This window comes from Meleagris gallopavo, chromosome 13 (assembly GCF_905368555.1).
Source record: "Meleagris gallopavo chromosome 13, MGAL_WU_HG_1.1, whole genome shotgun sequence".
Classification (NCBI taxonomy): Eukaryota; Metazoa; Chordata; class Aves; order Galliformes; family Phasianidae; genus Meleagris; species Meleagris gallopavo.
In genome coordinates, this window is record NC_139416.1 from 5467634 (window position 1) to 5480621 (window position 12988).

Consider the following 12988-nt stretch of genomic DNA (forward strand, 5'->3'; position numbering starts at 1 on the left):
ACAAAATCTCATTGTAGGGTCTGGGTGATATTTGTCATTTTGTACTAAAGCAGATGATCATCACCTATTTCTCCATTTCAGGAAACCCTGCAAGGAAGTTCTACTGCAAAGAAACAAAGAATGCAATCTTGAGCATCTACTTGGAAGGCACTCCAGAAGCATACCAACTTAATGTAGACAGGATCTGCATTACTATCCCTAAGAAGACTTAAATCTTCGGAATTTGGAAGAAAAACTCTATTTTGTGCAGTGTGATAAACCTGTCAGGAAACAGAAGACAAACTCCTGCCTGATCTAAGGTTGTGGAAAGCTTTCAACTCACAAGAGAAGGTAAGCTCAATCCAAATAGAAAGTGGAACAATTTTTTTTAATGGTATTAATAAAAATCAGTAATTTCCAAGTTATGCAAAGTAAAATGCTGTTATAATCAAAAATAGCTTTCTAAATTCCTCACCTTCTTTATTTTTTTGATAGGAAGTGCTAGGTAATATTCACATGCAACACATCATGTGCCACATCAGATGAGCTTGAGCCTCTATAGAAAAGCACAAGCTTAATGTGTCTTTGTTTGTAGAAGTGCATGATATCTGGTACTCAGTTCCACCTTCTACCAATGGAAAGCTAATGCTTTTGCTACCGAGCAGGAGACTGTCCTGGTTTGTAATGCAATTATTAAATTGCATGGGAGGTCTGAGTAACATTTTACCTTGATTTTATAGAGTCATTGTCTTTAATGGACTTGTTCCAAATTTTCATTGGTATAACTGCAAGTATAAATAGGCCCAGAAAATGTCATGTAAGACAAAATAATTCCATCTTGTAAACTATAATGCAGGTTACATGATAGTTAAGTATGGGCCCAGTAAATTCATCATTCAGATGATGTGTTAAGTGACAGCCTAGGATGCTCACAGTTACTTAAAATTTCCTGTCTCTTTTCATAGGACCAGGGAAGTTCGTTAGTAATAGTGTCCAAAAGAAATTCTAGGTAGTATTTTATTTAGCTTAAATTGTCTTTTTGCATATGTTTAGATCGTTGTTCTTCACCCTATCTTTCTGAAAACCTAACCAGTTGAGTCTTAACTCTTTTGCAAATGACAGATGTGTTATTGCCTAGAAACAACATACAGTAGAATTTCTCTTAATTTGTACCATTGAACTGCAAAGCGTCGATAAAGCCTGAATTGAAAAAGCAAGTGAAGAGTCAAGATTGTTGTTTTAATACTTAAGGACAGATCCTCAGCTAATGTAAATTATTTTAGATTTCCTGAACTACCATTTTATTTTATCTGGGTTTTATTTCTTAAAATAATATTCTATTTTATTTGGTTATGCACCCTCAGTGTTATTAGTCTTGCCTGTTTATATAAAATATCTTGTGACAATTTGGTCTTAAATGAGAAAACAAGGTACAGAATATTACTCTTTTTTTCTTTTTTTGTTTTCTTTTTCCTAGTATTTGCCCTGAATTTATTCTAAAATAATTCTACAAATTAGTTAGTGTAAAAATAAATATTCTTTGAAAATTACTGTCTTTCTGCATTTGCCTCTTTGGGCAAACCCATCTGCATTTAGGACTACTTCAGTTAGTTGTTGCTACATGCAGAAATAAGTTGTGTTTTTTGCCAGCCTTTTGGGAGGTAGGATAGTGCAGTCATTCTAAGGGACGTTGTGAACAATTTTGTATGCATTAAAAAAATCTAAGAAAAGGCATGCAAAACAGTACTTGAGCATTCAAGTTAAACACATCAAAATGGAAAAGAGTGCTGTGAGCAAACTAGAAAATGGAATGCGAACAGGAATAGTAGTTTCAGCTTACTAGCTACAGGTCTCCTAAAATACTATAGTTTTTGGATTTCAATTTTGCAATACTATATATTTGGTTTTTCCAGTCCAAGTCCATAGCAAATTACAGATTACTTACATGCTGTGCTGATACACACACACACACACACACACACACACAAAAGAAGGGTAGAAACAGCTGCTGTTGGCTCTGTAGTTTTGCTTCAAGTGATTCCTAAACTCAGCCAACAAACACAGTTCTCCTTGACTTGTAGAGCTTCTGGTTTGTCTTGGCCCATGAAACCCTTTGTCCTCTGGCAAAATTTCACTGGAAACCTCAAGCAAATACTGTTTGATCTTTTCCAACTTGCCTCAAGGAAGAGTATCGTGGTTTCAGCTACCCCTCCTCTTCTGAAGGGAAGGAGGGGGAAATTGCATGTGAGGAATCATCTGTGTACAGGCCTAGTCTCAAGAGTCCCAAGAAGTCTTGAACAGCTGTGACTCCTGTGCTTAACATGTGCTCTTCAGTAAAGCATTTGCCAGGATAACCACTGACTAACACATACAATGGTTCTTACTATATTTTCTATCTGTATTTTCCATGCAGTTTATCTGGCACTCTTAACCTCTCCAGAGCTAGAGGACTGCAAAAACTTCGTCTTTGCTAAGTTCAGTGTGTTACCTTACAGAGATAGGAGTCAGCACGCTTCTGTTTGCAGGAAAAAAGTCAGGGGTTGTGGCACTTAGTCTTTGATGACTGCCACCCATGGAGATCAAACTGTGCTGGCAGCTCACGTGTCATCAAATATTGTTTCAATCTTTTGATATTTTTAATCAAATTCTATAATTTCTGGGTTCAGAATGGCCCTGAGATTGAGGAACTGAGGAAATGAACAAAGAAAATTGAGAAAGATTAAAAGAGCAGAAGTCTCTCTGTCACCAAGATTTAAAAGGAGACTTGCCCTTCTGTCTCACAGATATACATTTCATAATCATCTGCTTGAATTCTACCCAATTTCCACCTGGAGTAAAAACTGTGTGATGTAGAACACAGCAGTTTTACCTGTTTGACTGATGTTCCTCCTCTTTGCTTTCCTTCTTTTTCTTCCTGCACACTTTTCAGATTTGGATTGGCTGCCTGATTTTGGATTACAGTCATTTCCATGTAGTCAGCTGGTCCTTATGTACTTACTATGATTTGCTGTACACAACATGATCTTTCGCATTATTCTCACCCTTTCTGTTTGCTCATGTTGAGATTCTGAGTATACCAGATTAATCACTTCAGTCCTAAATCAGAGAAGTCTGCACATCTAGTCAGTCTCTTTTTTCTGATAGCAAGGTGGCAGAGCCATTGAAAACCACAGCCAATAGGAGTAGGTTGAAGAAAACATGGGATTTTTTAACAGGGGCATGAAAAAGAAAAGAGTATGAGAAGATAGCAATTGTCACGACTTAACAATTAACCTACATGGAAAAAACATCAAAAATGGTTTTAATCTCTTCAAGAATAATATCAAGATCTCCTTGTGGAATGTTTGTGAGATCCTAATATAATACAAGAGCATTTAGGAACTCGATACTAATTATTAAGAGGTGAATAAATGCAGTAAGTTTGATTTGTTAGTTCTATCTTGAATTCATCTTGCAGGCAAGTTTAGGTTTGGGAGGATCTGACTCAGAAATATTCATTCTGTTAGTAATTTTGATAACTCTAACTCAATGTCTTCAAAAACTTGTTTTAAAAATGAATTTGATTTCAGATATCTTTGACTAGATCTGTATCCCAAAATCTTAGATGTGTAGGAAACATATTTCTGTTTTATCCAATGTATTGAAAAGACAATCTGAAACTTATGGCAAACAAAGGGAGGAGTACTCTGTTCAGATTCTGGGCTTAAAAATGAAATTAAAGGAAAAACAAGTTATTTGCTATTTGTTAATTTAGAGTGGAAAATTGTTAAATGAAAAGAACTTAAAATTGTTCTCCCTTTAGACATGATGAAAAAAAGCTGAAATGTTCCTATAAAAGTATCTTGGTCACCAAAACTGCCTTTTTGTTCAAATATTTTTACAAGTAAATTAGTTCAGGAGCTGTGATTCAGTTAGACTGGTAGTATCTTTATATTCGAGATTGGAGGAGGAACTGGATACTTCCTTCTGTGAATATGCTCCTACCATAAGTGTGTAAGATGGGACCTTGCCGTGGGTAAAATGACAGGGTAGTCTCAAGCAGACAAGTGAAAGGCTTGTGAAAAATGTGAACTCTCCTTAAACAGCCTGATAAAGTGTCGCTTATCTCTGGTTTAAGTTGGCATAATATCAGGAATTGTGGAACAGGAAAGAAATGCAGGAGAGAAAGGTATGGTTTTAGGCTTGGGCAATCCAATCAGTAGGGAGAAAGACATCTAGGAATGGTTTGTTCCTTTCATAAACAAATTATTTGTTCTCATTGTATCATTGCTTATTCATCTGGATTATTAGCAGGTAATTTTTTTTTTAACTCTTAAAGCCTTGCCATCTACCTTCAAAACTGCCTCTAGGCATCTTTGATTTGTATGGTTAGCATTTACTCCCTAAGGTCTCATCGACCTTGGCAGTGTTACAAATCATATTTTCACATGCATGAATCGCCCTTGACTAATTTCTCCAGTACAGTTTGAACATAAATAACCTTTTCTTTGGCAGCTGCATTTTATTTATTTATTTATTTATTTACTTACTTACTTACTTATTTTCCACCTGTATATTTTCAATAAACCTGGTGTGAATAAGTATATGGTTTTATGGAATACTGCAAAGTAAATCTGTATCAAGATCTGGTTAGATATGTGCTGTCTTGTGGGTTTTGTTGTGTGTTCTTTTTTTCCCCTATTGTGAGTCCTTTTTTCTAATCTCTCTTTCAAAATCAATCAGTTCACAGTGACTTTTGATGTTATTCTTCCCCATGGTAGTTAAGCGTTTCAAAGAACAGAGTGAAATTAACTTTCTCATTGTGACATTGTGTTTATTTAGTAAATATAAAAAAAGATAAAGGTTCAGAAAGTCTTGGGTCCTGCAAAATCTGACTTCCAGTAAATAGCAAGTCAGGGTTGCTGATAACATCAGATGTTGCAGGTAAAAACATTAGATAACAACTCAGTGAAGAAAGGGCATAGCAAAACTCCAATATCGGTACCCATGCATCAAGATATACCTTATATCAAGAAATACCTTATGCTCTGTCACGTCGTTTCTTCCTGCATAGAAGTGCAGCGTATGAGAACTAGAGTGTCAAACAGGAGACAGAGCTGTTACCACATTTGTTGCAGATATAGGATTTGAACTGCCAAGCTATGAAGTTATGCAGCTTGGCACCAACAGAGAAGTTGATAAGAGTTGGAAAGCAAAATTTCTCAGTCCAACTTCAGGCTCCACAGCCAGGCCACTATAGGCTGGTGCATAAAGGGAAAGCATTGTTTTATGGAATGCTTTAATTGTGACAGGTCTGAACATTGTTGGAAAACCAATGTGTTCTTTGTGCTTTCTGAGATATACTAACAGTTCTAGCAGAAATCAAATAGCTTTGTTTTTAACTTACCTGTAAATAAGTAGAAGACCATAAGATGAATCCAATAGCAAATAATTATTATGGAGTAATTCAGTTTTTTTAATTTTCTCCTGCTAACATATTGTTAAATAATTCGCCTCTTATACAATGGCTGCTCTGAAAGTAATGCCTCCTATTTTATTATGTTGGCCCACAATGTCAGAGGTGGATGTTGGTGGTACGGCAGAAGAGGTTGAACCTTTCCACTTCCCACTTCCATTCAGTTTCATTCTGTGGGACAGATGGCAGCTGAAGGGCAGTCTGACTAAATGGCATCTGACATGGAAGTGTGGATGAAGCAAAGGTGTGCCACTGAATTCATCCCACAATAAATGGCACCTATTGACATTCATTGACTGAATGTCAATGAATGCTTACTGAACGTTTTTAGAGACAAAGAGTGAATGTGAGCCCAGTGAAGTGGTGGGTGGTGCCTTTCAGCAGCGGTGACAGAACAGTGGGTCACCTCTGCTGGTGCAGCTTTGTATGAGTGTAGCACACAGTCTTTTGTTCATTGCTGGTGAAAATGCAGAGTTGATGGTGGTGTCGACGTTGAAAAATAGTGTTTTGTAGCTGAGAGTTTGTTCTATGAGATGGTGTTCTGTGCTCTTTGTATCTTTCGTAGTTTCCATGGAAATAAATAGGAGGCATTACTTTTGGACCAACCTATGTACTATGTATTCAATCACCTGTTGCAGATACAGGAAAGTGAGTGCTTCTTCAGTGAAGTAACTGGAAAAAAAGTGTGCATGTACCATAGGATAGTCTGTCACACAGCAAATAGCACTAGCTGAGACCCAACTCTACAGTGTGTTCTCTACAAATAATCTTTGGGTAGGAATAGAATTTTTTCTTCTCACCTGGAGATATGTCCTCCCCAGACATTTTCCTGACCTTTGGCCAGAATTTTATTGACAGTGGTATGAGTTTCATTGTCTAATTGTTGAATTGTGTTTGAGACTGGAACAATGCCTTCAGTTCCTGTCACCACGTTCAGAAAATCTGGCGGCACTCCCAGCACTGCCTCCCCAGCTATGGCAGGGCTCTGGTCTGCGAGTGGGAAAGGATGTTCTGTCTGCATAGGCTGTTGATGTGCTGCATTGCACCCTCAGGAGCAGAGCTCAGCAGTACACAGGCCTCAGTGACCTAGCTATCTGAAAGACAGAGACATCATCATAGTAACTTTCACAGAGTGTGTTGAATTAGCATCGGTGAAATTCGGTGTTACTATATCAAAGTAGTACTAAATATTACTGACCAGAGTATCTCAAACATAAAAAGATCATTTCAACTGGGAGCCCTTAAAGAGCTTTCCTTGTTGAATTTTCATGATGATCTTTTTTGTTTTCTTTTAAGATTGTAGATTTTGGTTGTAAGATATTACTGCATTTTTTCCCTTACATCCTGCAGACTTTCATCTGGATTCCATCAGTTCACTATGTCATTTCCACTGATACTATCTTTCAGATTTTTTACTCTGTAAAAAAGTTAAAAGTCTTCTCTGTGACAGTCTAAATTTAGCAATATGAGCCTGGAGACAAAAGTTTCCTCTTAATATGCTTGTTGCAGAAATATGACTTTCTGTGAAGACTGAAGCCCTAGTTTAGGGTATTGAAACCTGACCTGGCTTCAACCTAAAGAGAAAAGGCTTCAGCTTAAGAAAGAACTGTTCCACTATGTTTTTCACAGTTAGTGTGGTTTACTGAGTATTCAAAGGCTGTGCGCTCCTTAAAGGCATAGCTTTAGGTGCCATATTATGAACTCATATTTTTTATATAAGTTGAAGTCTTTGTGAAAACTCTTGATGGCTTCTTGTGTTAGCTGGCTGAAGTACTGCCTGTAGGGCACGCGTTGTTCCTTTTAAAAAAGGCATAGAGTAATAGAAAGTTAACAGTGGATAACTTTCTAATAATGCAGCATGCTCCCCATTTCACAGACTTACTGGCAGTTTCAGAGAAACAAGGGGATAAATGTAAAACTGATTTTCCAACCATAAAATGATACCTTAGAGACTCAGAGAAAGATCCAGTCAAATCCACATGCATTTAGGTAAGGATCTTAAGTGTCTTTCCATTACAAAACATTGAGAGAATGAGTATTTTAAAGTAATCAGCTTTCATGGCTGTGATGTAGTGGAAAAATATTTCTAAAACTGCAAGCTGTAAGTATCTGGTGGGAGTGAGAGCAGAGACTGCATTTCTATCTGAAAACAATTGCAATTATTGTAGGGAAACAAAGCTTGAGGATGCAGAAGCACCAAATATTTTCAAAAACCTAAGGGATTACTTATAAATAAGTTGTCTCATCAGTGTTCTGATTCAAGCTGATGTCCTGTCTTCTCCTCCATTCTGTTGTTATACCAGACATATCATTTACTACACTATTGCCAAGGCAGACAAGGTGGCTTTTATTTGTTTTTGCATTATTTTGATTTACTTTATCAGATTACTACACATGGTTCTTCATATGTTCCATGTTAGATTTAATGTCACATTGTTGAAATTATCATTGCCTATGTTTATTACAAAGAATTCCAACCAAAAATGACTCAGTGTGCTACAGCTACCATATAGATGAGTCTCTATAGATTTGTCTTCATCTCTTTAATGTTGCCCTCACTTGACAAGTGCTTCCAGATATTTAGATGGCACCTCCCTCGTTCCCTCTTGTCCCCGTTGCCTCTCGTCCTAGCACGGAGCACCACTGAAATAGTCTGAATTTGTCTTTTTTTCATCCATCCTTCAGGTATTTGTACACACTGATAAAATTTCCCTTGAGCCTCCTGTTCTCAAGGTGAACAGTCCCAACTCTCTCAGCTTCTCGTTATAGGAGAGGTGATCCAGACTACTGAACATCTCATCCTCTGAACATCTCCTCCTTGGTTTGTACTGAGAGGGGAGGACAACACAGAACTGGATAACAAAACATAACAAAACAATCAAACTATAATGACTTAAGGCAACTTCCTACCTGCTAATTCACAGCACCATATTTCCTCTCTAATTTTGTGTACTTATCTGAAGGCCATGAAAGCAGTGAACTTGGTTCCTCTGTGAAGTAGATTTCGTAACTACGCAGTGATGGGCATGTTAACAACCTTTCTACAGTTACACCTGATTACTCAGGCTCTTTGAATATGCATTACAGAAGTTTCCACTACCTCTGAATTCATCAGTCTCACTGCTCAGCTTTAATTACTTTACTTTTTCTGTTTGTTTAATTTGTATTGTTGTAGCACTGATGTGCTCAATGTTCTACTGAAAATAATAGAATAATGAAACCTCACAATTCTTTGCATGCGCTATCTGTAAATTTATACCTAAGAAAATAAATATTTCTAAACTACCTAAAGATCAACTCACAGATTGCTATTAAAGCATCATCTTATTGCAGTCTTTATCACAGTTAAGTAGTGGGGTTTTTATCATTAGGCTGCATGTTCTGAGCAGGAAGCACAAGTGCTTAAGATGGGAGAACTTGGGGATGTTTTTGACAGCAAGCTTCATACAACCTGAGTGGGTCAAAAAATTTTTTCCAGACAATTTAGGCAATTTTCTCTCTGCAGACAAAATCCTTGGAATTTTCCTTTGTGCTTATCAAGGTAAGATCCATAAAGCATTTAAGAAGTCTCCTTTGTATATGTATATATATATTTTTTAAGTTGTTCCACCTCCTCTAGGCATCAAGTAAATAGATAGTGATACTTCTTCAGGACTGACTTTCACTTCTATAGATCTATCTTAATATCTTAGAACAGCATGATCAGTACCATTTTATCGTGTGTTATCTGTCCAGAAGCATAGCTGGACTCACCAGGAGGATCACCTGTCATCTCTGCTATATGTAATTCCACACAAAGAATGGGAGTGCAAGATATTCAGGATGGTTGCCAGCACTCTGCAAACAGCACACTAACTGTTTTTCCAGTTGATGAAGACAAGGTGCTGTAGTTAAGCTGAGCAGCGTGACCCTGCACTGTTGGAATGGATTTCACTTCTGAAACTTTGTCTTGCAGAAGTTCACCATCACAGTTCTTGATTATCCCTCTTTATACTGCTGAAGTGTAGTGTGAATTTAGAACTTTCTAATATTACACTTTTCCACATTTCTCTGTTTTTTTGAAGTGTACAAGTCTAGCCAGAATTTTTGTTCAGGGAGTTGGATTTTGGTTAATATAATAAGAGCTTGGTTATTTGGTTAATATAATAAGAGCTATTAAATATGAGGTTTAAAGTACAGTTTAGAAGGCAAACTTATCTGCAGGTCTGATTTGTACAGTGAATTATTTGTGCATCCTGTTAATGAAACAGAATTGTGTATAGAGATTCTGTAGGACACCAGTCTATATTCTACTGTCCTTTCTCTTTTCATCCATTTCTGGGTTCTGACATTTAGGTTGCAAACTGTGTGAGTCTGAGCACAAGTATGGCTTTATTATGACGTTACTGGATTTATTTAGCAACATCACAATGCAGCTGAAGAAACTAAAATAGTTCAACATGTGGCTTTGTTTGTTGGTAGTGGAGAAATGTACTTAATTGGAGTCACTGGCCTTATGGTTCATATGACAAAAAGGGAAGTTAAATTCTGTATGGTATCCAAGAAAACTGAAAGTGGATTGCCAAAGGCTAGCAGAAAAACAGGCAAAACTTCAGCTATTCTTAATTTTGGCAGTGTTTTTTTGTTTGTTTGTTTATTTGTTTTGTACAGAAATTTATAGCAATCACTTTGAGTACAGCAGAGATCATTGCAAGTAGTAAATAAAAATATTTTTATTTTACCTTTCAATACATTTAGATCATAAGTTTTTGTGGGTTAATATTCACTGAATTAGTATTATCCGTATGTTGATAGAGGATGCATTTAATGAAAGACAGCAATAGTCTGACAGTTGCAACCCTTATTAAGAAGGAGGCAGGGTAAAGATTGCACTGGTGACTCTAATACTGTATTTTGTGTGTCCTGAACAATCTGATTTGGACTATGTTCTTTGAATAGCATGAGAATTTGGTACACTGTGCATCTTCTCTTAATGTCTGTCTTGTTTATACAAGACGGTGGGAGGAAGCAACAGTGAATCTGTAGACCTTCTAACAGTAGAACTTAGTTTTACATACAGAAGTATGTCTCACTGTATGGGAAAATTAACACCAAAATTTTTTTTAACTTGAAATGAGTCAAGAATGTAATATCTCTTTGATGGGCAATACTCAATTAAAAAACAAACAAACAAACAAAAGAACACCCAAACCAACCAAACAAACAAAAACCCCAAAGTTCTGATTTTGCAGATGATTTAGCATTCTATTTAAATCATGTATCATTTCACTTGGAACCAAAGTCTCCTCAATAGCAGACTGTGATGTTTCAAGTTATAGAACCAGGAAAGTATATGTGATTAGTGACTCACTCATTGGGAAATTTTTTTTTGGCAGAATTCTTCCTGTCTGTTGTTGCTGTAGGAGGGGAAAAAAAAGGAACAATGTTGTTCCAGCATTATAAAATGATTAACCATGGAGGAAAATACAGTTTTTTGCAATAATATTGACCTGCAATGGTTGAACCACCCTGCTGAAACTTGTGACATTTTTCCAGTTTCATTCAATGGAGGATTTCTTTAATTTCAAAGTTAGACCTAGTGATTCTATTCTTCTCACCGTGCAAATTAAATACATCACCTGGCAGGTTCACCATGGTTAGGGAACAAGTCAGACAGCTGGGGGAAAAAGTGGGACTTTGCAGTTGCTGTGCTGTGCGTTTTAACAAAGCTCACAGGTTATTTTCTTATGTTCCTCCAGCAGAGGAGTTTATTTTCTTTTTTTTTTTTTTTGAGAGAGAGAGAGAGAGAGAGTTTGTTCAAATTTGGTATTGTCTGTTGCACATTTACCATACCTCTCCAGGACTTTTTCAGTGGCAGTCATTTCTTTAAAAGTGTCTTGTTCACTTATGCCAGAGTAAATACTAACAGAAGTATATCCATGCTAGGAAATTGCACCAGTGTAACTGTAAGGTGGGATAGTTAAATCAGCACTATGTTTAGACTTAAGTGCTTTGCTGGATTTTGGTCAAAACACTTTAAAAGTAGTGTTTAGTTCTGGTTTTGTGCCAGCTGTGTGCCTAACTCAGCCACCTGTATTCATATTTTATGCTTAGCCAGGAGTATGCAACATGTTCAAAACTTAAGGGAAAGTCCCACTGAAATCATCAGGGATTAAGGATATGCTTGAGGGTAGCCATTTGCTTATCCCCTTCCCTGGCTTGGGAGGGATTTAAGCATATGCTTAGAAAAAATTACATGCTGAAGTTCTAGGCTGAATAAGTAACTTTGTTTCTTAAAGTGGCAATGAAGAAATTCTTATTTTGAATGTAACAGGAAAATTCCTAGAATCAGTCAGCCAAAGATAATTGCTATTTGGACAGCTCTGAATGCCCATGGTAAGAAAAGTACATTTTACCTAAAGAAAAACACACCACTTTAAATCAGTACAACCTACAGGGCAATATTATTTTTATTAACACTTATGCTGTAATGCTGAAAGTTGTTATACGTTTGACTCAACCCAATAATCACACGATGTAAATGATATTTAAACAGGAGTGTATTACATTGCAAAGATTAATTAACCTGAAGGTTACTCTACGCTATTCTTCAGGGCAAAAAGTATAATTTACTCCAAGGTTAAGGCACCTTTACCTTGCCAGAGTACTTTAAAATTGTTTTGAAAATTCTTTTCTTGAGAGGCAAGGCAATAAATTATTCTACAGGACACCTTAGGTAGTGCAGACTTCTGCCAGTAGGCCTACTTCAAAAGTTATAGAATACATAATCAACTCTTGCTGGGTCCTCCAAGTAATTATTTGTTTCAGGTCAATTACACTAGAGAATTTCACACGTGCACTGCTCAGTGGGCTCCATGGGGCCATAGAGATTGCTGGGGCTATCCCAAAGCTGAGGTGCTTCTTCCCAGTGCCGTGCCTTCTGGAATACGCCTCCTCTGTCTCTTTTTCTTTTTTTTTGTATTTGAATTGTTCTGCTTGATAAGTTAGTTAAGCCTATAGAAACCAATTCACTGCATGTTATTATTTTTTTCCTCTGTATAATGAATTTATATATCTTCTGTGCAGAAAGAATATCCAAGAGTCGTCAGAAGATATAGATTTATTTATGAAACTATCTCTTGGGTTATATTTTACATGCTTGCAATTAGTCTTTATTTTCTGAATTCAGAGTGCAAGCTGTTTGCCCTGCTGGCCTTTTTGTCAAATCATTAGACCTCATGCTCCAAGCTCATTGAAAGGCTTTTTGGAGCAATATTTGTGCAGTACCAAAGGAATTCGCATTGCTGCATGTTTCATCTCTGCGGACTGCATGCTCAAAACTTGATGTTAGGTGTGCTGGAATTTGTTTTGCTTTGCTGAATGTCTTTGCACAAACCTGCATGAGATATTCCCCTTTCTATAGCAAAGACAAAATGCTTCTCTTTTCAATCCCTTTTTCCTTTCTCACAGTGTTGTTGCTTCTCTTCCGTGCGGAGAACATGATAACATATTTAAGCAGTGCACAACATGACATTTTAGCATTAATCCTTAATGTTATTTTATTGGAATGTGTAA

The 12988-nt window shown here is 36.8% G+C and overlaps 1 long non-coding RNA gene across 2 annotated transcripts in view; it reads left to right on the forward strand.

The window, feature by feature from the left end:
• Nucleotides 1-12988, forward strand: part of LOC116217123 (uncharacterized) — a 208902-nt gene that overhangs the window by 96655 nt on the left and 99259 nt on the right. For both annotated transcript variants that reach the window (XR_014886226.1, XR_014886227.1), the window contains exon 3: nt 82-330. This is a non-coding gene — a long non-coding RNA (uncharacterized LOC116217123). The remainder of the gene's footprint in view (nt 1-81; nt 331-12988) is intronic.